This window comes from Martes martes (genome assembly GCF_963455335.1).
Source record: "Martes martes genome assembly, chromosome: 18".
In the NCBI taxonomy this organism is placed as follows: domain Eukaryota; kingdom Metazoa; phylum Chordata; class Mammalia; order Carnivora; family Mustelidae; genus Martes; species Martes martes.
Genome location: NC_137906.1, coordinates 16179659 through 16204367, shown reverse-complemented (window position 1 = coordinate 16204367; position 24709 = coordinate 16179659).

Below are 24709 nucleotides of genomic sequence, written 5' to 3'. Positions count from 1 at the left end.
ATCTGAATAGAACTAAAACAAGTAAAATAATTGAACATGTAATCAAAAAACTTTCCATAAAGAAAAATCTGGGACCAGATGGCACACTGGTGAATTCTGTCAAAACATTTAAGGAAGATTCAAAAATCGTTCAAAAAGTAGAAGTGGAGAGAACACTTCGCATTCATTCTGTGAGAGTCAGTATTAGCCAGATCCCAAAACCAGGTAAAGATAACACAAGAATATGAAATTATAGACCAATACCTCTTATAACTGTAGACACAAAAGTCTTCAATACTAATGCTAGTAAACTGAATTCAGCAACACATAAAATGCTGTGGCCGAAAAGGATTTATCTCAGGTATGCAAAGTTTGCTCAAAATGTGGTATTTAGGGGCACCTGGGTGGTTCAGTCATTGGGCATCTGCCTTCAACTCAGGTCATGATCCCAAGGTCCTGGGATCAAGCCCCGCATAAGGCTTCCAGCTCAGCAGAGGGCCTGTTTCTCCCTCTCCAACTGCCCCTGCTTGTGTTCCTTCCCTTGTCTGTCTGTCTGTCTCTCTCAATCTTTCTCTGATAAATAAATAAATAATGTGATATTTAATCAATATAATTAGTATACCATATTAATAAAAGGATAAACCACATGGTTAGCTCTATAGATATAGAAGAAAAACGTGGTTGAATGTCAGCATCCTTTGGTGATAAAAATCTCTCAACTGAATAAAAGCGAACTTTCTTAACGTTATAAAAGCTGTATGTGAAAACCCGCACTACCATATTTAATGGTAAAAGGCTAGATGGATCCTCCCTAGGGTCAGGAACAAGAAAAAAAGCCTGCAATGCCACTTTTATTCAACATTTTTTTGGAAATTCTATCTAGGGTATTTAGCAAGAAAAAGAAATAATAGGAGTATGGATAAGAGTGGAAGAAGTGAAAATGTCTCTATTTTCAGAAGATACTATAGAAAAAATTCTTCTATAGAATTCTTCTATAGAAAAAAATTAATCCACAAAAATGCAATTAGACCTCAGTATGTCCAGCATAGTTGCACGATGCAGGATCAGTACACAAGACAAGTTGTAGTCTTACACACCAAAAATGAGCAGTGCAAAAATGAGATTAAGAGATTAAGAACAATCCCAGTTACAAAAAACATCAAACCTTAAATGATTTAGGAATAAATTTGACATAATCACAAAACTCATACATACTCAGGCAAACTCATACATACAAAACTCATAATCACAAAACTCACGCACTGAAAATGCAGCCCCCCCTTAGGGCAGACACGCGGGGTCCAGAGCCCATCACCGCTTGCTGGGCTCACACGCTTCGCCTGACCAAGCTGCCCGGTCACCAGCAGTCCCGCACGCCCCCAGGGAGCACACCCACCCGGGCGCGTGCACCGACAGCACGGCACACGCCACACCAGGCCACGCCGCGCCATGCCACACCACTCCACACCACGGCGCGGCGCCCGACCCTGCCCCTCATCAGTCACTTGGAGAAGGCGGCGCAGGCAGGAGGGAGACTGGCAAGGAGACTGGCAGCTGCAGCGGCGCAAGCAGAGGCGGTGGTGGAAGCTCGAGGCCCAGCGGTTGAGGTCGGGCTGAGGTAGGGCTTTGGAAGGGCGGGGAAGGGAGGGGGGCTGGTCCGTGACGACTCCGCGGACTGCGCTTCTCCTCCCAGCAGCACCGCTTTCGGCCTGGGGCGGTGGTGGGGGTACAGCCCATCCATGACCAGGGGCGACAAGAAGAGCCCAACCAGGTACCTGCTCAGAGCTGAGGGGGTGGAAGGGGAGGGAGGGCTGGGGGCGGCGGGGGCCGAAGGCAACTAGTCTCCGGGGCCATCTGGGGTGTGCGGAGGCAGGCGCCGCTAAAATGGAGATCCTGGGGCAGGGTGAGGCGGTGGCGGGGAAATACACACAAAATACATACATCCAAAACCACATGTCAATGGCCCCCAAATGCATAAAAGCCATCATCAACAAGTTGGAAAGACGGCCTCAAGGATAGCGCTCTACCCTCTCCCACACCTTAAACAACACAAGTCCTTCCACCGAAGATAACCCAGATCTTCAAGTACCTGGTGGAGGTGCCTTCCCTCACACCGCAGATGCTGCATTTCAAGGCTTCCGCGCTGCTTCAGAAGGTGCAGACGCCCCAATCCCAAAAGCCTTCATCTGCAGCAGGTTCGCTCCTCCTTTTGGCTTTTGGAGGAGTGGGGGAAAGGGGAGGGAAGAGACAAGGAGCAGGGAAAGGGGGGGGGGAGAAACAGCAAAACACAGGCGCTGGTGAGCCCTTGCAATTTCCTAGGAATCCAGCGCTGAGGCTCAGGCTGAGGCTGTGGCTCAGGCGACCACCCACCCACCCTTTCCGGGGACCGAAACAGGGACCAGGGAGTGGACAGGGCGCCACCACCGGCACCCTGCAACCTCTGGGCCCGGACCTTGCTGCCTCGCACAGCTGGGGTCATGGTCTTGGGGTCCTGGGATCCTGTCCCCACATTGGGTTCTCTGCTCAGCAGGGAGCCTGCTCCTCTTTCTGTCTGCCTCTCTGCCTACTTGTGATCTCTGTCTGTCAGGTAAATAAAATCTTTTTAAAAAGAAAAGAAAAAGCACTTACTGGGAGCTGAATAGATTTTGTTTTACTCTCTGAAACAGGGAATTCCATCAAATAGCATGAAAGTTTAGAAATGTATTTGTTATTTAAAGCAGTAGTGATTGTGTTTTATTTATGCGTCCTGTTTTTTTACATGTAGAATCCCTCAGAGGCCAAACCTCTTTATTGTGGTTTTGCTTTGAGTGTTCCCTTAGATGATGTTCAAGTAAATGACTAGGAAGCCCCTAAGGACTTGAAAACTTTACTGGTGAAGAGCAAAACCAAAGTCAAGTTTATATCTGATGTATTGCAGGGAATAATTATCTCGTAATGAAATGCATTTCAGTTTCTACATGGTTCTTACAAAAAATCTGACTTACCAACTTTTTGGAAGCACGTGAGAGATTTTGATTTTAAAAGCCATAGAAATGTTCGAAGTTTGCTCAAGAGTTACAGATGATGACAGTGACATTCTGATTTTTTGTTTTGTTTTGTTTTAAAATATATTTTGACATATTTATTCTACTTTTAGAAAATTATTCCAAGTACAAAACCAATTAATTTATTATTTAGGATTCTTTCAATTGTGATAACAATAATTATCTCAACTTTGTTTAAGAAGAAAAGGAAAAACACATTATGTCGGAAAGGACTGACAAAGATTCTATTTTTAATGAATGTAGGAGATTACTGAAGACGGACTATTTCAGGAACAGGTTACTTCTCTCTTCTCTTTAAGGGTTTTCATGTAATTTTTTGAGGTCTCTGCTTGAGTAGGATTTGAACGCAGATTTCCAAGATCAGAGGACTTAACACTCTGAAAAGTGGCGCCACCTTGGATGTGTCAGTCATATGGAGGGTCTCTTTGGGTCTTGGATACACTCTTTTTTCTAACTGTGTCATCGCACTCTGCCCCTTGCTGGTGATTTATTGTATAGTTTTATGGAGATATGATTTACATCCTGTTGAAGTAACTCATGGTAAGTGCACAATTCATTGAATTTCAGTTGTTTTAAAGACTTGTGCAAGGATCACCACAAACCGATTCAGGAAGATTTCCATCGCATCCTGTGGTTTTCTCCTGTTTGTCTGTGATACAACTTAGGAGCCTGGAGGGCTCACCTGCTCCCGGCCGGGAAGGTTGCCTCCTCACCATGCTGAGAGAACTCTACCCTAAGCCTTTCAACATAGGAAATAAAGGAGTGTATATTGAAGGTGGCTGTGGGTGGGGAGGAAACTATCCCTTTCCTAGGTGATAAGAGAGATAGATAAAGTAGGGTTTCCAGTGTCATGAAGGATGATGCCATCAGCTTTTAGAATGAACCACCCCTGCCAATTAACAACTTTACTTAACCCTTTTGTGGACGTTCCTGAGTGTTGAGCAGAGTAACTTCTTAGACTCGGTGGTAGATTCGATGTACTTTGCTTTGGTCTTGCTGCTTCTCTGAATCCAGTCATGTCTTCTTTGGAAGTAAAGCTGGCCAAGACACTGCTGCAGCAGGAGCTGACTAGGGCCTCTTTGATCCTAGCGCCTCATTTGGACCCTCAGCTACTGCTTAAGTGACACTCACTGGACAGTTGGTAAAATTTGGTGTTGGGTAATTCCCATGGATTTAGAACTTTTCTAGTCTTCGGTGCCCGATTTTATTGGATACTAGGGTCAAATCATGTTTATTTGCATGCCATCTCCTTGACAAGTTTTTAGAGCTTTTGCAGGGAGAAGTGAGGAAATTGCTTTAGATGTGTCCTAAGACCATGTCACTTAAAAGGAAAAAAGTTGGTACTGAGGATATTGAATGAGAAGTTGGTACACTGTTTTGTTTGTAAAACATTTCCTTTGTTCTGGAACTCCCTCATTTTTTGAAGTTGTAAGTTTGGATGTTTTTCTCCTCAAATTCAGGTGGCCTAACAACTCAATAGCCCTTGGATAGTCATGAAGTACTTTAGAAGTTTTTGGGGAAAACATTCATCCTTAGTGAGATGTGAAAGTTCTAATCTTGCCTCAAAAGTGCATCGCCCTGAGGTAATGATTTTCAGATAAAAAAAAAAAAAACAACTCCCAGAAAACAGGGCTGGGGTGTAGCTAATCTGGGGTAGAGTCAGGCTTCTTCCCTGTGGTTTGGGGTCATCCACCACAGTGGTTTTGCTCCTTAAGTCACATGGGTTTTACTGTAGTGTTTGTCTTTCATACACTTTTTCCATGAAATACATGGAAAAACTACGTGTCTTCTGAACCATCCAACTTGACCCAACATTTTGGCCTGTAAGATTGCCCTTATCCCCAAACGGTGGTAATTTTTTTTGTATTTGCTATTACATTGGACTTAGTGATTTATTGGTACTGACTCGATCTTCTATATACTTGCTGACCTTCCAGTAAATTATCTGGGTAGTTGTGCTTATTTGACAGGTTTTTCTTGAGCACACCTCCAAATGGGCTCTGGTGTCCAGTGGTGGAAAAACAGACAAGGTCCTTTTTCTCATGGAGTTTGGAATACTGTGGAGAAGAGGAGAAAATCAGCAAGTAAACAGAAAAGTGAAATAATTGTGGCCAGTGGCAAGTGTTTTGAGAAATCAGAGCAGAATGTGAAACTACAGAGTGATGAGAACCTCTTTCTAGACAGTGTGAAGGTACACCTTTGCCTTTTTGGGCAGCATGCACGCTCCTTTCTTTTGGGGCGAGGGATAGTTACTTCTGTAGGTTATTTCTGTAGCCTCTGCCATTTAGCTCATTGGGCTGGGGACAATTTAAAGGTGGAAGCTTTGTGTACAGGCTAATCAACTTTTCCTTAGTTGCCTGCCATATCCCGAACTAGGCCAGCTAACTTGTGAGTGTATCCTCTCAGTTACTGGGATGGGAGGTTGGAGTGCATTCCTCATGTGGCATATGCTTCTTCTGTGCTTCTGTCAATGCTGAAGAAATTCCAAGATTAATAAAAGCTATTTTGGTAAATGGCAGCTACTTGAGGAAGTTGTCAGCACTAACTCAGTTCAGTAGAACTTCAGGTCATAGTGGATCCCCAAATGACACGGGCTGCAGTCTTTTGGCTCTCAGTTTCTCTTTGGCTCTGTCAGGAGGGCCTTTTTGTTGGTGGTGTCTTCCTCCTCATGGTTCCCTCCTTCCTTTTTAGGTAAGGAGGGTTTTGTTTTTGTTTTTGTTTGTTTGTTTTTAAGGTTTATTTATTCTTTTAAAGATAGTTGTTTATTTGAGAGTCTCCAGCGTGGGCAGGGGGAAGGTAGAGGGAGAGAGCGAGAATGTCAAGTAGACTCTGCACTGAGCCAGGAGCCAGACTGAGGGCTCCATCCCAGGACCCCAAGATCATGAACTGAGCCAGAGTCCGGAGTTGGATGCTTAACCCGCTGAGCCCTGAAAATGGGCTCCTGAAAATATATTCTTGAAAATGGGCTGAGAATATGCAGTATAATACTGCTGACTGTACTGTTTATCACTTGACTCATTCAGAAAATTACACAATTCCTTGAAGAACATGGCATGTCATCATTAAAATCAGTAGTCCCAGGAAGCAGAGAGTTTGTGAATGACTGCCCACCCCCCACCCGCCCACCCCCGCAGTGGTGTCTGGACAGGGTCTGATGGAGCACGTGGAATTAGGCCTTTGGTCTCTGTGTTGTAACGTGTGGATTCTGCTTCCCAGGGTATGCATTGCTGTCTTTATTTTGTCAGCACAGATCTCTCCTGCCTCAGGGGCCTGGGAAGGGGCTTCAGACTGGGGTATGGGCAGGAGGCCAGGACTTTAGGAGAGGCTGCTCCAAAGCTCCTGGTGGCAGAAGAGCAGAAGGGAGCAGGGGAACCTGGGCCCAAAGAAAGAGGCCCGCTGGCTCCCAGGGCACTCCAAGCCTGGAGGCATAGCAAGCAGTGCTGGCAGTTGCAAGCCCCAGTGCAGCTGCAAGTTGCACAAAGTGCACAGAAATGCTTCCCTGGGGGCCGCTTCTGGCCTGGGTCCCCGCTACAGCCCCTTAAGGGGGACTTGCAGGGTCCCGAGCCCATCTCCACTTGTCTGGCTTGCTGGCTCCTCCTCGCCGGGCCGCAGAGTCACCAGCAGGCCCACGCGCCCCCAGCGAGCACACCTTCCCGGGCGCGCGCACCGACAGCCTGACAGCTGGCCCATGTCCCCCATGCCAGGCCACCTCCTCCCTGCTCCAGGGCCCCACCTTGGCGCCCGGCCCCGCCCCTCCTCAGTCACTAGGCGGAGGCAGCGCAGGAGGGAGCTGGTCTCCTCCGGAGACTGGCAGCTGTGGAGGCTCAAGCAGCAGTGGCAGGGGGAGCTTGAGGCCCAGCGGCCTAGGTAGGGCTGAGGACGGGCACGGTGAAGGGAGAGGGGCTGGACCACAAGGACTCCATGGATGGCGTTTCTCCTCCAAGCGGCGCAGGTTTAGGCTTTATGGGAGCGGGCGGGGGTACAGCCCATCCTTGACCATGGGCGACAAGAAGAGCCCGACCCGGTACGTGCTAGGAGCTGAGGGGGTGGAAGGGGAGGAAGGGCTGGGGGCAGGCCGGGCTGGCGAAGGCTGACTCTGGGGCCAAGCCGGGCGTGGGGGGGGGAGGTGCGCGCCGCTAACATGGAGATCCCAGGGCTGGGGGAGGCTGCGGTGTCCATGGTGGCAGCTGGCTGTATCGCTCCTGCTAGGGGCCAGGGTTGGGGCTGTTCCCACCGCAGCACTGGCAGCTCCTCAGCGGCCCTAGTGGCTGGGTGGCTCAGTCAGTTAAGCATCTGCCTTTAACTGGCATCTTGATCTCAGGGTGCTGGGATCGAGCCCCTCATCCATCTCCCTGCTCAGCAAGGAGGCTGCTTCTCCCTCTCCCTCTGCGTCTGCCCACGACTTGTGCTTGCTGTCTCTCAAATAATAAAATATTTTTAAGAAAGTAAATATAAATATAAAGCTTATTTAGCATAATGCTGAGAAAAATAAGTTCAATCTTAAAAAAAAATGATGGTAGTGATAGGTATAAAAATCAGTTTAAACTAGTTTCATGGTTTCTATGACCGATCTCGATGAATCTTGGCATCTATGCCCTGAGGAATGAAGCCTGCTGTCCCCACATCACAGAGAAGGACACGGAGAGTAAGAGAGGTGAAGTAATTTTCTAGGCAAAAAGTAGAAATTGGAAAAATGGAAACTGGTCCTGTTCTCCTCCAGAGGCTCAACTGTCAACTTGTTTTTTCCATTTCCTTAATAAACGTTTACTTTTTAGACTATGAGCCAGTGCTACATTCTGTTCCTCCAGGATTCTCCCCAGGCCCCATCAGAGAGCACTCTGGGGCCAGATTCTGGGCCCCGGGTGACTCCTTCTCTCTGTTCAACAACCAGGACACAGAGGTCTGGGGAGGGACCCTTCCTTGGCTGCGGGTGTCCACCTCTGCCTGGCTTTCCCATGCCCTGCTGGAGGGTGAGGTCAGGGTCAGAGGTGGTGAGGTGGCTGGGCAAGGAGGAAGAGACCAAGGGTATCCCAGCCTGGTGATTCCACTTACTTGCCAGACCATTCTTCCCAGCTCCATCCAGCATCCCATTGATCTGCTGCTGCTGCTGCTTCCAGATCCCCGCCACCACCAGCAGGAGTGTGGGAGGGATCTGCCCTGTGGGGACCCAGGAATCTTGTAAGATGCCTCCAGCCCTTTCCACGGGTGCCCAGTCCCCCAATCCTTCCAGGGAGCTCCGGAGCTCAGTTCCCCAGCCCTGTACAATCCCTCACTAGATCACATTTCCCACAGTCCAGGAATCTCTCAGTCTCGCCAGGGGCCCAGACTTCTCCCCACAGTTCATGGGGTCCTCCTGCCATCTGGAGCCCGAGAGCTGATGTGGGCAAAGGGCAGGGCATAGCACAGGCCTGAAACAGGAGGGACCTGTGGTTGTCACCCGGGCTGCCATTAACAGCTGTGAGACATGAGGCACTGGATCTCTGAAGAAATTCAGCCCATGGAGATGATGACGCCAATGTCTATGTGTTCTCACCATGTGGCTTCTTCTTGTCCTCCACACAGTTATGGACACAGGCATGGACACTCCCCGTTCACTGAAGGAAACGAGCACCGGGCCAAACAGCAGGTAAGCGGGACAGCTGGATCTCAAACTCTAGGCTCCCGGCTTGTCTCCAGGGGCTACAAAGGGTTTCATAGAGGAGAGGCTGACACTGACTTTGGGGACACCTCCTCAACTCCATGAGTGATCTCATCTGTTCGAGGCCCCCAAACTCTGTTCCCTGCTTCTTTCCCTGCTCCCGATTCCAGTTGTAATCAAGGTGACTCTGGCTATCCTTCATGGAAGTCCCTGGTCCCCCTTACAGGCTGCGCCTCTCTCCTGTTCACTTTTGGACTAGTCTGACTCCACCCCTTCCATAGCTGGTCTCTCCTTCTACAACCAGGGCAGCCCAACTCTGGGGCTCTTGAGGTGGACAGTGGCATCTAAGCAGAATTTAATACTTTGTTTTGTTATTCTTGTTTTGTTGTTGGCTTGTTTTTTATGGTTTCTGTATATGTATGTTTAAGATGATGTTCTCCTGAGGGTGGCAGGAGTGGAAGTGGGTGGGAAGGATGGGGTGGCTGGGGGATGGACATTGGGGAGGGTATGTGCTTTGGTGAGTGCTTGAATTGTGTAAGACTGGTGAATCACAGACCTCTCTCCATGAAATAAAAAAATATATGTTAATTAGAAAAAAAAAAGCTGTTGTTCTATTTAAGCAGTACTAGAAGGGTTCCTGTTTACAAGAAATTTACATAATAATAAAGTGGTGGTTTGTAGAGCACTGATATTCAGCTGTCTTGGGCCAGAAGGAGTTGAGGAAACATCCTGAGAGTCCTGGTGAGACACAGTTTTTAGGAAGTTCAGCTCAGGACAGGGCCCAGGAGAGAGGATAACAAGGGGTTTGTCTAGTCTCCGGGGTCCCTGGCCCTGCCCACCTCCTTGGCTGTGTTGTCCTGGATCCACCAGGGGAGAAGCTGATGAAAGTCATCTCTTAAAATGCTCTCATTCCTGGAGGACCCAGGAGATGCCATGAGAGTCTGATTGGATTGTTTCCCTGTGAGGTTCATCATGTAAAGCCGAAGCTAGTGTGTAGGAGGGTCACAAAGAGAAGTGACAGATCTACTCTGTTGGAGGTGTTCCAATGTCTCGGCCAATTAGGGATGATTTTGAGACCGTGCAGTTTTCTCACACTAATACCGGAGGATATTCCAGCGCAGAAGACATATTTGATTACAATTGTATCATGCTCGTATCATTCACTACCAGTGTTGTTCTTTTTCTTTTCTATTTCTTTTTTTTTTAATTTTATTTACTTATTTGACAGAGAGAGAGAGAGATCACAAGTTGGCAGAGAGGCAGGCAGAGAGAGAGGGGGAAGCAGGCTCCCTGCTGAGCACAGAGCCTGATGCTGGGCTTGATCCCAGGACCCTGAGATCATGACCTGAGCCAAAGGCAGAGGCTTTAACCCACTGAGCCACCCAGGCGCCCCTCTTTTCTATTTCTTTACTCCTGTTCCATTGATAGAGGTACTTCTCAATTTCTAAACATATGGGAATTTCTAGTTCGCCTTTTATCAGTGATTTCTAGCACATTATGTTACCACAAGATGCTCTGTTGTTGCCTGAATTCATGCGTCTGAAAAAAAACTGAAATTTCCCTTATGGCTAAAGTAAATTGGGCGCGTTTTTATAACGGTCTCCTATGTGCCTAAAATCAGTGGATGTGGACAGATGTATGGAGACAGCAATGGGATTCAGATGGTTTGCCATCAAGATCTACATCTTGTAGATGTTCTGTCTGCGTTGAGTTGCCGAGAGAGGGCTGGAACCTCCTACTCTGCTTGTGTATTTGATTGTTGTTGCAGTTTTGTCCTCCCTTGCTTTCTACGTTTTTCAGCCAGTGGCTCTCAGATGGGAGTTTGGATAGGAAGGAGAGAGCGCCCAGAAGAGGAAACAGGGACCTGGGTTGGAGGGAGCAAACAAGAAGGATGGCCAAAGTTCCAGAGAGGACCTGTCGTTGGGATGGCACGTGGTGGGGTATCAGGTGGGAAGGGGCTTTGTACCAACGAGGTCACCTGTGGCATCCATGTTGAGCTACTAGGGGCAAAGGCAGCTGATTGGTGGAGAGGTTAGAATGTTTCTAGGTTGCTAAGGAAACGTTCAAACCCAGGAAGGCTTGGTGGAGGATGGATTCTCCACACCAACTGCTCCTGAGAGTTCACTTTACCTGCTAATGTGTCCTGCTGACCTTGTGCTTTACTAACCTGCTGACCTCCTAACCTTTGTGAACCGTGCTCCTTCCCCTCGAGTACTTAATCTGACCCTGACACTGTCCCTGACCCCTTCTTCTCCTGACCAACACCTTCCCCATCCTACCCTCTATTTCCTCCCTATTCCCATCCCTAATTACCACTCTCTCCCCTCCCCACCCTCCCTAACTCCCCCACCCCTCCTTCCACTGCCCCCCAACCATCTCCACCTCCTCCCTGGGCCCACAGTGCCCCTTAAAAGGACCAGGACATGATGGTGCAAAGGCTCTTCTTCTGGCTCCTCTTGCTCCAGTGTCCCAGTTCCCCACACCCAAATGTGAGTAAATGTGACACTTCACTGGTCTCCTTCTCCTCCTCCTCCTCCTCCTCCCCCCCCTTTTCCTCTTTTGTTTTGTTTTATATGATTTATTTGAGGAATAGAGAAATAGGGCACAGGTGTGGGGGAAGAGCAGAGAGGGTGGGAAAGAGAGAATCCCAAACCAGCTGTGCAGTGAGCACAGAGCCCAAAGAGGGGCTCAACCTCAGGACCATGAGATCATGACTTGATCCAAACCAAGACTTGGGCACTTTGAGCTACTTGGATGCCATGAGCTGATAGCGGTGTCTTCCTTCCGACTGGGTTCTTTTGCATGGTGGTTAAATAGCAGCTTTTTCATGGGGTTCTTGATGGTAACTTCAGAAGAACAACCATTCTTCCTGGTGACTGGGCACCACAGGGCAGGTTTCTGGGTCAACCTGAAGAGGTTGAGGCCACAGGCATTTCCCTCCTGTTTTGGGTCCTGTCTGTGCTGCTTGGTCCAAGAAGAGCAGCTTTGGTAGGATGGAAACCTGAAGACACCAGGTTTATAGTGTCAAGAGGAAGGATTTGTGAAGATAGGAGAAGACATTGAGCTCTTTGTCCTAAATAGGGGGCTTGTGTGATATGTACATTATATCTCTTTAAAATTGTCTTTGAAAATGTCAGGAATTCTAATTTATAGGAGCTAGGGGTATTAGATTGTCCTCTGGAAGCCCAGTGAAGATCCTGCTGCAAGCCTGGTAAATTCAGGGTCCATATTCTGTGCAGTTTGTTTTCCTGTCAGCACATTGTTTATATTTGTGAGGTTTGACAGCCCTGGGTATCTCAAGCATGGGTGTTGGGACTAGAGTGTTAAAAAGTCAAATGTCCTTTGTGCTCTGTGCTTCTTGGTTTGTTGACTTTTAGCAACTTCTGAATCAGCCCTTTCCTTCTGGTCTTGGAGGCTGTCCCCAGGGACCGTGTGTCCCACCAGGTCCATGGAGACCTGAGATCCCAGAAGACACTAAGTGACTGCATCCTGCTGGGATATATGTCACCGGAAAATCACTAGGAGTGATGTGATCAGGAAGTGAATGAGTTGTTGTCCTTTCCTTGGCCAAGTATGTGCAGAGTGTTGTTTTCCCAAAAATAAGAAAGTTCTAGATGTCCTGAGGATTGTCCAAATATAAAGAAATACGTGGTTCCCAGCATGAATATTTCACTCTATCATGAAAAAGTAAAACCTGTACCGCCAGGAGAAAGAGAGAGTCAGCCAACAGTTAGGGAACACCCCTGGAAATAAGTAGACTTCTTTAGATCCACTTGCACCAGATTATGAAAGAGGGGTTTGGAAGTGTCAGTAGTCAGGAAGGATGCTTGTATTGAGGCAGACTCATCCCACATGAAGACCTCTAGTCAAAATAGACTTCATTCTGTTTCATTTGAGTCTTCAGAAGAGGGAATTTCTTGGTCGTCTTGACTGGAATCATTCCCCTCTACCTAGGCTGCATCTCCTGGATCAGTTCACCTTTCGCACCCTACCTCTTCTCTGAGCTCTTGCCTAAACGAACTGGTCTTGCATTTTCCACCTCCACCTGCTCACATGGCCACTGTCTGAGAACCTAGTGTTTTTGGCCCCGCTGGCTGTCATCTAGTTAAGACTCAGCTACTGCTAACAGCATCCAGACAGCTGCCAGATGTACTGAGTGCCCACAACTGGGCATGTTTTACATTCCTGACAAGATGGCCTCTGTCTTTTGTGCATTTGATCCCCATGATCAACCATTGTGCTGACAGCTACTGCTCTCTTTCAGACAGTGACTATTCAAAGACAGTGTACGTTTCCCACGAGTACACATTTTCCTGACCTCAGCTGTGAGGGCTGAAGAGGAAAATGTTACAGATTTCAGGAGCTCCTTTCTAGAGAGGTGTGTTTGCACAAAATTCAAGCTTGGTGTGAATTAGTGTGAATTGCATTATTAGTGTCTTTTCTCCTGAAATACTTCTTCTAAATGTAGTTTTTGTAAAATGATGTGTTCCTTGCCTTGGTGTTCTTATCCAGGAATTTCGTATTCTTAGAATTCACAGGCACCTGGGTGGTTCAGGCCCTTAAGTGTCTGCCTTAGGCTTGGGTCATGATTCCAGGGTCCTGGGATTGAGCCCTGATTGGGCTCCCTGCTCAGCTGGCAGTCGGCTGCTCAGTCTCCCTCTGCCCTTCCCCCTCTCTCTTTCAAATAAATAAATACATTCATTAATATTTTCTCTCTTTAGAAAGTTAAATTTTTATAGTTGCTATTGTATGATTTAATTACAATACTAAGAAATAGAAACATGAATTCCTACCATTGGCTTTTTGGAGATACTAAACCTCACAGTTATCCTTAGAACATACATGAACACCTGATTATGCAAATCCTTATGTACTTCAGAAATCTGACATCTTGGACTGTGATTCAGAATCAGAGTGAGCATTGAAAGAAAACTTCAATGTTTTCAGAAACTAAGCAATAACTCTAATTTATTTTTATTGGACAATAATCACATATCGTATTAACGAGCAGCCTCCTGTCTCTCTCACATATGTCCTAACCTATAAACATCTGTCCATATAACATGCTCATTTGTACCTCTAGTACATTATATTCATGCTTTCTCTCATTCTTCTGTAAATTTTGGGTGTCTTTTTGGAAATGTTCCAAAGGAGTTTATCCAGCTCCTTCATGTATGTACAATAGAAGTCACTGACTTCTCACCTATTTTAAGTTTACATTGACTTGTCTATTTTATGTTGGCTTATAAATTCGCAAGTTCTGTTAGTTCTAGAAAAAAATTGCAATGTGCTTGTAGGTAAAATAAAATCTCTTAAGATTTGTCTATTAGATTTCGCCTACAGCTTCAGTGTGCTGTAATGTATATGTGATCACAACATCTTTTCAAAGAATACTGTTTGTATTGGACATAGGTAAGGAACAAGGAAGCCATCATCGTGGTAAGATGATAAACACACTCATCACTCCCAAAAGTTTGCCCCAGCTCCTTGGAAATCCCTCTGTGCTCCTTCTCCTCCAGGAGGAGGTAGTTGAGAGGTATGCTTACCTCCTGGAGGCTGGTCGAAGGTTTGTAAAGTGTATCTTTGTGTATCTTTGTGACAGATACACAGTAAATGTCTTTGAGATTCCTCATTGTCTCAAATGGTATTTCAGCTTGTCCTTTCCTTGCTTGACCATTTCCGTCTTGGCCCTGATGTGATTGAAGTTCTGTGGAAGCTTCTCATTTTAACTACCTCCTGGGGAACCTGTGCCTTCCTCATTTACCTCTGGAGAACCGTCCTCGCTGTAAGTATACTAGTTACCTTCTGTACTTTCATTCTTAAATAAGCAGAAAATTTTATAGTCACTGGACATTTTTATGTCCATTCAGTACTACAAATTTCCCTCCAATACATCAATTTTGATTATCACCTAGATTGATGTAGTTTTCAATTTCTATTGAAGTGCCGCCTTGATCCATATTTTTTTTTTTAAGTTCAAGCATAATTGGCAAACAGTGCAATGGGAGTTTCAGGTGTACAACATGACTCCCCAATTCTGTACATTTCTCAGTGCTCAGCACAGGAAGTGCACTCTTCGTCCCCTTCACCTCCTCCACCCATCCCTCCACCCACCTGCCCTCCCACCCATGTCTTCTTTAGAAGTGGGCTGTTGAATCTCCATTTTTTGGTCGCCCTCCAGCTGTCTTTCTGTTCTCGATCTCTAGTTTGAGTCATCTGTGGTCTGAGAGCAGAGTTCCTGTGGTTTCGATTCCTCTGGTGGTTCACATGTGTTGTGTGGCCCCGAATATGGGCTCTCTCGGTCACTGTTCCATGTGAGCTTGAGAAGAATGTCTCTACCTCAATGTTGAGTGAAGTATTCTGCCGATGTTAGTGGATGCAGTGGATGGGTGATGCTGGTCAGTTCACCTGTGTTCTCATGGAACTTCTGCATCTCTGGGTCTGTCAGTGACTGATAAGAGGGTTTTGAATTCTCCTGCTGTAGGAATGGATTCATCTGTTCCCAACCAGCAATATTTTCAGTTTCTGCTTCGTGTGCTCTGATACTCTGTTGTTGATGCATGCACATTAGAAATTGTTGTGTCTTTTTGGAGAATTGACCCCTTCGTCATTGAAATAATGCCCGTCATTATTCCTGATGGTTTTCCTTACTCTGTGGTGTGTTTTGAAGGATCATTTCACTGGCCACAGGTTTCTAGCTCAGTGTTCCTTTAAACAGTATAAACATTACATCCTTCTTGGTGGCATGGTTTCTGAAAAGAAGTGTGATGTTATTCTTACCCTTCTTCCTCTGGAGTAAGGTGTTACTGCTCCCCTCCCCCCCTTCCCCCACCCACTCCCAACCCCTGCTCCAGATTTCCAGAAGAGTTTCTTTGTCTTTAATGATCTGTGGCTGAATGTTCTAGATTAGGCAACATTGGTGTTTTTCATTCGTTGTTTGTGTGTGTCTTTTGGTATTTATCCTGCTTTCGATGTTTTGATTTTCCTGGATCTTGATTTGGTAACTCCATTAATTTCAGAAAATCCTCTGTCATTACTGCTTCAAGTATCTCTCCGTTCATTCTCCTATAGGAATAGGTATTCCTGTTATGTGTGTGTTACACATTTTGAAATGATCTACCAGTCTTGGATGTTCTGTGCTGTCTTTGTAATTTTTGTTTTTGTGTTTCTTTTTTGGAAGTTTCTACTGGACATTCTTTACTGTCAATGATTCTTTCCTCTGGTTTATTTTGAGTCTCTTCATGAAGCCAGCGCAAGCACTCTTGATTTCTGTAATGGTGTTGTTGTCTAGAATCATGTTACTATCTTAGAGTTTCCTATCTCTGCCCACATTTACTGTCTCTTCTTCCTCTTGTGTACTTTTCCCTTAGACCCAGTATCATACATTGAAGATACTTTAAAGTCCAGGCTGCTCTCCCCATCACTTCTGCCACAGGAAGTGTGATTCCTGTGCTTCCTGTCATAGTTTTTACCTGCAGTATGCCTTGTAGGGTTGTGTTGAAAGCTAGATACTGTGTCCTGGTAAAGGAAGTGAGGTAAGTGGGAGTTAGGGTGAGGTTTTCTGCTCCTCTGGCTTGGGGTTGTACTGAGGTACTCACCGGTGAGACAGGGAGGAGATGGCACTGGAGTTGAGTATTTCCCTCACCTCTGTGGCTTAGCCTTATCCCTCATCTCTGTGGACTCTTAGTCCAGAGTCTAAATGAAACCCCCATTTAGACTCTGGAGACATAGTTTCACTTGAGGGCAGACCTTTCTAAGAAGAAAGAACTCTTTTGAGTTTCTTTCTACATGGGACTCTTCCCCCCTCTCCCTACCAATGGAGAAAACTTCCCTTCAAGGAGAAAAGAAAAATATTATGTATTTGGTGTAGCCATTTACCTTTCCACTTCCCCTGCCTATGGGGCTGGTGACATGGGCCAGGGGAGCTCAGAGGTTCCTAATCAACATGTGAAATTAAAGGAATAACCATGGCTTTCTGATTTCCCTCCCCTGATGCACTCTCCCCAACAACATACTATGACTGGTTTATTGATAGCGTGGTGATATTCCAATATCCTGGCAAGATTTGGGGTTTGGCCCCAGCCTGTCATCATCCCATAAAATTTTTGAATGAGGAAATACGTTAATGGTGTCAAAATGAGGTCTTGCCTAGATGTTATTGAGCTATAATAACATCAGGGTGACTCGAGTCTGAATTGCCTGGCTCCCCTTTTTGGAAACATCAGCTGTCATTTCTGTTGTGGCTTATGCTTCATCTCTCGTCATGGGCCACTCTTTTTCTCATCCGATGGCTTTTACTTCTTTTTGATGACACTGCATTTGAAACAGTCTGGGAAACTTCATAGCACCTGATGTACCGTAACTGTGTGTGAATTCAGCAAACAGCGAACTCTTTGTAAGGTTTCAGGAAAGCTTTGTAGAGAAGGAAAGAGGCATATCCTTGACACAGCCTTTGCTCCCTTGTCTGCCTTCCTGCCTTCTTTCCTCCTTCTTTCCATTTTCTTTCTTACAGAATTTTAAAATAGTCCCAGGTTCTGTACTTCAGTGCAGATACTGGGTTGCAAAAAAGTGAGGGAAATATGCTAAGTGAAATAAGTCCAGTGGAGAAAGTCAATTATCATGTGATTTCACTTATTTGTGGAACATAAGGAATAGCATAGAGAATATTTCGGGAAGGAAGGGAAAAATGAATGGGGGGGGCGGAATCAGAAGGGGAGATGAACCATGAGTGACTGTGGACTCTGGGAAACAAAGTGAGGGTTTTCCAGGAGAGGGATGTGGGGAGCCTGGTGATGGGTATTAAGGAGGGTACGTATTTCATGGAGCACTGGGAGTTATAGGCAAACAGTGCATCCTGGAACACTACATCAAAAACAAATGACAGACTGTGTGGTGACTAACATTTAAAAAAAGCTAGGGAAATGATGAATTAATGGATATTTTTTCAATGTCTGCATGATTCCTTGTCAAAATTGAATAGGTTGAACATTCATTGAATACAATGTGAATAGAATTTGTGGTCAAAATGAGTTAAAAACACTTGTTCTCTTTATCAGAAATGGATTGTGAACTATGATGACTTAATCAGGGAATTCTAACTTTGTCTTCTTTTTTAATCCTGTGAATTCATTCTGCTAAGCAAAGTGATTATTGTAATCCCTTTGGATTACAGTTGCAGTATTTATCTGAACTATAGAGTTTTACCCGTAATATGTTTTGACATCCAGCTTATCTTTGTTTCTTCCTCTCTTAGATCAAGCCTCGACAATATGGAGGTAAGATTTTGGGCTTCCGTTTTCTTTGCCAAAAATTCTCGGTACCGGTGTTTGATGTGGGTTTAATTTGACGAGGGGTAAATATGGTGACTTCTGATGTCTCACTGACTTGTTAAGTCTTGAAAATGGTTCTCTTCCCCATGTGGAGTCTAAGTGACAATGTGGAGGGAGTTGCCATCTCTAAGAGACCAGGAGGAGGAACTCCTCGTGGGACTAGGGAGAATACAAGGTGTAATTTTGCAGAGAGATGTTTAGGAGGCAAGTGATGATGACAGCGTGACATCTGGAGTGAGTACTTTGTCATGAGCTGGCTCTTGGTGAAATGTCAAGAGGAGAAAACTGTCCGAGTCTAGCAAACAGGCTACACTTAGAGAAGAAGGCAGATATTGCCACACAGAGCGTGTGTCACAGGAGAGGATTAAAGCGTGGTTTTGAGTCTGAAGTGGAGGGAGCCTTTCCTGCCAGGGGAGAATGAATGGAATAGAGCCTGTGCCAGTGGGGATAATGGATAGTGTCTGGGGCACCAAGATTGTGGTGATTTGGTGGTGCTGGCTGTTGATGGCCTGGGTGGCCGCCTGGCACTTAGGAAACCGTGGAATGTCGTTGTTCGTTGCTGTGAGTGTGGCAGTGCTGCTGGTGAGAAGAGAGGTCTCAGAGCAGGAGAGCGCTCACAGTGGGCCAGAAGAAGAGAAGTTTGCACTTTGAGGAAAGATGAGAGAATTATTTTTTTTAAGAGATTCTGTTTATTCATTTGACAGAAAGAGAGAGCGAGAGCACTAGCAGGCAGAGTCGCAGGCAGACGGAGAGGGAGAATCAGGCTCCCCGCTGAGCAGAGAGTTGGATGTGGGATGCGATCCCAGGACCCGGGATCCTGACCCCAGCAGAAGGCAGACCCTTAACCAACTGAACCACCCAGGTGCCCCAAGATGAGAGAATTAAGTGGCTCTTAGAGGAGTCTGTGTTCTAGACCTTACATGTGTTACCCAGCTGTGATCAGGCTCCTCTTGAGTGTTGTTTTCCTGTAAGTGTGGAGGCTAACATTCTCCTGTTGTGATGAAAAAAGCTTGTCTTCTCGGGTGTGTGCATCACCCAGGCCCTCCAGAGACTCTGTATAATGTGGAGATTGTACCCAAGTGTGTTTATAGCAGAGATCTCGTCCTCCAGAGCCCCCAGCCTGGGGTTCATGAAAGGCGATCTGTGAGCAGCAGAAAGTCTCTGAAGGCCTGTGAGTTGTCACTCACTTGACATCTTGAGCTTCCCTTGTGTGGAATTCCAAGTAGGACCTGGAAGTGGACGTGGAACTGAGCAGGACCAAAGGAGAGTTTTGCTCATTTTGGGTCGTTTGCAGGGACCTACTTTTGTATCTGAATCATTGGAGGAGAGAGATTTTAGTTCCTAGGATGCTTGATTTTTCTGTCACAGCTCTGGCGATGACATTAGCATTTGCAGGGATTGAATTTTCCAAGAATGGTGCTTACAGATGGGAGAAAAATGAGAAGATATTCAATTGGTTTTTTTATGTTTGAAAAACATTTTAAGTAGGAATCTCACTGATATAGAAAGTCTTAGGTTTCAAATGTTGCTACAACTTGTTTTCTTCAGGCACAATGGGAATGCTAGCAAGTTAGTGACACCCAAGTGTCAGAGAATGTTCTCTGGTACTAATACACTGGGATTATTCAATGTCGCTGTTTTTGCTAATTTTCTTAAAATTCTTTTTTCTCCTTTCAGTTACTTTAGACCAAATCCAGAAGAAGATTGATGACTTTAAAAAGGAAAACAGGGAACTTGAAGAAAGCATAGCTAGTTGGGAGGAGAAGGTATGTGTGCCCTTTCAAATATTTTTTGTGATTTCATTTTGGTTACTTCCCCCTTTGGTAGTTCATTCTATTGATCTATTTCGTGCAATCCAGAAAGGGTCCTTGAGTAAGAGAAGCTTCACAAATGTAGAGCACTGCCTCTCTCTTTGTGAAAGGAGTCACAAAGTTAGGTTTCTCTAACATGCTATTTTGGAATTCTGATTCCTTTTTCATATGTTTTATAGATCAGGGAAGCAAAGAAGCAAGCAGAAATGAAGAGAGAACATAAGCTTTCCCTTGCTGAAGTACGTAAATTAAAAGTAAGAATCCTTTCTTTGCCTGAATTGTGTTCTAACAACAGAAATAAAAGTAATGAAATACTATTATTATTATTATTATTTAAATTATTGTTATTTCTAAGATTGATTTGAGAGAAGGAAAGCGTGGGGGGGGGGTCTGAAGGAGAGACAGAGAGAATGCCAAGCAGACACAGTGCTGAGTATGTCGCCTGATGCAGGGATCAATCCCATGACCCTGAGATCAGGACTTGAGGCAAACGAAAGCAGGAGTCAGACACTCCACAGACTGGGCCACCCAGGGGCAACCCAGATGCCCCAAGGAATGAATCATTGTTACTCATTCAATATATTTTCTTGAAGGAGAACATCAAAAAGGTGGAAGACATTAATGAAAATATGAAGGACACCCTTCATTTTAAACAGGCTCTCTTACAAGCTGAGAGAGAAAAGAATATCAAGAATGTGGATGTGGTAAGAGTTTGGTGTTAGTTGTCCTATAATGTGGCTCGGGAGGGTTTTGGTTCATTGGGTAAGGTGAGTGCATCATACTCATGTGCTGTTCACGCAGTAGAGCGTGGGCGTCTGGGAAGTGCAGCTCCTACAGAACAGTGAGCTGCGATTTCACTCAGGACCACCCTGATGAGGTTTGCTATTTCGAGGTCTAGGAAGTATGCTTTATTTCACAGCTGGGTCATCATCACATCATTCGGCGCTGCCCTCCAAGTTATGTAGAAAATCCCACAAAATACGTGAGCAGTGAAGGGCGATAGCAAGCCCAATTGTATAGTAGAAAATTATTTTATATCTGTTCCACTAAGAAAGCCATTTGTGCGTTTTTTGACATGAACTAGTTTCCTTACTTTCCCCTTATTCTATTTATGCCTCAAGGGCTTTGTTTGTTGCCCTCCATGATCCTGTCCTGTTAGGTGCCCTGATATGTCTTTTCTCAAATCTGTCTTAAAGGCCCAAGATGAATTGGGGGATCAAGAGCTGAGAGCCTTGACATCCAAAAACCAAGAACTGAAAGGTACATTGTTTTCGGGGAAGAAATCTCCATATGGTGGCAATGAGTTGGCGTCGGGCAGGGAAAGAAGGCCTTCCTGCCTTCACGGTCTTGCCCTTCTCCTTTCCCCATCCAAGCCAAGTTCTCAGGTCATGGCACAAACACACAAAAGGAAACTCAACCTTTACAGAAAGTAAAAAGTTCCTGGAAGACCGGGGTAATGCCCTGAGTTCTCAGAAAACAGCTAAAGAAGCAGAATTGAACCTGCTAAAGAAGAAATTGGCTATGGTGGTGGAGTTCTCTGAAAGACGAAAACTGACTGCAGAAGAGTAAGCTATTGCTGTGTTGTCACAGATACCGTTGTATGAATTTTCGTGGCGGCAAGTCTAGATAACTGTTTGGATCTTCTCGAATTGGATCTTAGAGTACTTTTGCCAAATGCATTCTGTAGAATTGTGCCTGCCCTTCCTGTCTTGACTTGTGTAACCTGCATTTTCCTTTGTGTTCTAACGACTTGCCACACGTTGTTGTGTGATTCATTGGGGAAGAAGGGGGAAGGTACCAGCATTAGTCACTTTGATACCTGGATCCCCTCTGGGTCAGTCCACATTGTCCTTTCATTTTCACTCTCATCACATGCTCATACCACTCCTGCATTAGGCCCATTTCTTGTTCAGTATGAGACTTGGGTCCAGAATGTGGAGAGAAAAATGGAATTCTCTTCCTGCCAAAACAGGGAATGTTTCTTTGTGGAAAGTGGGCTGGGGCTCCAGCAGTATTGGGTCCCTTCATCTGGTGTACAACTGAGATCATTCGCTGCAGCCCAATCCCTAAGAAGGCCAGGGTATTTCCTCTCCACCTGATTTTCTTTTTCTTTCCTTTTTAAAAAAAGATTTTATTTATCTATTTGACAGAGAGAGACACCGCAAGAGAGAGAACACAAGCAGGGGGAGTGGGAGAGGGAGAAGCAGGCTTCCCGCCCAACAGGGAGTCCAATGTGGGGCTCAATCCCAGGACCTGGGATCATGACCTGAACCAAATACTTTTAAGCAGATACTTAATGACTGAGGCATCCCGGTGCCCCTCCACATGATTTTCTAGGTATAACTCTCCCGGATCCCAACCAAAGCCTGCAGTTTCACTAAGTCTCATCTTTGCTGGCTGGACCAGAACTTCGCTTGTTGCATTCCAACCTGTCCCCAAAAGGTTGCTTGTTCATTTACTTTGTATTCACTCGCCTGTTCCAGAATTCACTGATGTGTCCTTGGGAGATTGGCTCCCACTGCCAGGCTGGCTTCCTCCTACGCTTCCTTCTTCTCCAGCTGGTTCTCGTGTTTCTTCATGTGCTCTTTAGAAATTGGGTGCATTCACTCACACGTTTGCCCTCTTGTCCAGTGTTTCCTTTTGTTTCTCAGGAGGAGATCAGAATGTTGGAGTCCCTCATTCAAGTGGAAAAGCAAAACTGTTCCCTGTCTTCCCTGGAGACTCAGCTTTGTGTTATTCCTTCTCACATCGGGGGTGGGGGCCGCTCTCTCTCACAGGCACCTGGGTTCTGTTCATTGGTAGGCTCTTCTTGGGGCGGGTCCAGTGTCCTGACCACCTTTCTCTCTTCAACACTATATCCCTGAGCCACACATTGACTGCTGCTCCAGAAGACATTTGCTGAAGGATAGTTGTGAGACCAGAAGCAGATGTTCCTGTCCTTCTCTTTCTACAGCTTTTGCCTGTTTCTAAGTCTTTCTGCATGAGATTCTTGACAAGTGCCCTGTTGAAACCTTGTGAATCAACACCGTGAACAAAAGAGTCTAGGGCAGCACAGCAGACCAACCTTTCTAAGCATCACCATTTGCTGCCTTCACCATCCATGAAGTTGGTCTTGTTCAAGAAGGTTGACTCGGGGCGCCTGGGTGGCTCAGTAGGTTAGAGCCTCTGCTTTCAGCTCAGGTCATAGTCCTAGGGTCCTGGGATTGAGCCCTGCATTGGGCTCTCTGCTCAGCGGGGACCCTACTTCCCCTTCTCTCTCTGCCTGCCTCTTTGCCTACTTTTGATCTCTCTCTGTCAAAGAAATAAATAAAATCTTTAAAAAAAAAAAAAGGTTGACGGGATGCCTGGGTGGCTCAGTTGGTTAGGCAGCGGCCTTGGGCTCGGGTCATGATCCCAGGGTCTTGGGATTGAGTCCCACATCGGGAGCCTGCTTCTCCCTCTGCCTCTGCCTGCCTCTCTGTCTGCCTGTGCTCACTCTGACAAATGAATAAATAAAATCTAAAAAAAAAAAAAAAGGTTGACTCAATGGGGTTGGCAGTTTTCCATCTGAAGTCTTTTCCCCTGAGATAACACCCTGAGTATGTGACAGTTCACATGGATTATTTGAGGACATATTTTCGGCACTAAGATTGTCCTTTTCCTACACCAGGATCTTTCATGAGGGGCCAGGGGTTGTGCTTCTAAAGCCTAGAGATGTGTGGGAGTGAGTTTCCATGCCAGTGAAGTCATATCCTGGAAGGTTCCTTTGGGCTGACTATGTGGGGCACAGCCTTGGTCTGAGGATCAGGGCACTCCATGGAGGTGTGAGACTAATGATGGGCCCCTGCTTCATCCTAATGAGTGTAGCTCATCAGGCTTGGCTTTTCTCTTTGAATTTAAATGCGCCTTCACCATCTCAAACCAAAGACGTATTCCAAGAGGGCACAACGTGCAATGTTATTTGGTGACATGGTGAATGAATTAAAGTAGAGAAGTATAAAGACAGCCCCAATTGCAGGGAGCTTGGCAGCAGCCAGAGTCTGATTTTTCTTTAACCCTAAATGGGGCCTTCATTCATTTCCCTGTTGTGTTGTCCGTCTGTGCTTTTAGCGGGGACATTCCAACATAGGCCATCAAGTGTGCTGGGAGGATAAATGGCAGAAATTCAGGACCTTGGCTACGGGACAATGTATATACCTTTCCCATCTTAGGAAGCTAGAAGAGACACTTTCTGAACTGAATGCAACCAAGAATGAGCTGTCAGCTGCCGATGAAAATCTGAAAGTAACCGAAGAAGAAATGGAGAAATATAGGTAAGTTCAGATACTACATACTATTGGCTCCTGAAACACCTGTTCCCTTTGTATTTTTAAAAAGTTTTTTTAGTTTTCTCATAAACATATAATGTATTATTAGCCCCAGGGGTACAGGTCTGAAATCGCAAGGCTTACACACTTCACAGCACTCACCATAGCACATAGCCTCCCCAGTGTCCATAACCCCACCACCCTTTCCCTCCTCCCCTCCCCCCAGCACCCCTCAGTTTGTTTTGTGACATCTTGTTTCATTTATTCTTTTCCTACCCCCCAAACCCCCCACGTTGCATGAGGAGAGCATATGATAGTTGTCTTTCTCTGATCGACTTACTTTGCTAAGGATAATACCCTCTAGTTCAATCCATGTCATCTCAAATGGCAAGATTTATTTCTTTTGATGGCTTCATAGTATTCCATTATATATATATATACCACATCTTCTTTATCCATTCATTTGCTGATGGACATCTAGGTTCTTTGCATAGTTTGGCTATTGTGGACATTGCTGCTATAAACATTGGGGTGCCTGTGCCCCTTCAGATCACTACGTTTGTATCATTAGGGTAAATACCCAGTAGTGCAATTGCTGGGTCATAAGGTAGCTCTATTTTCA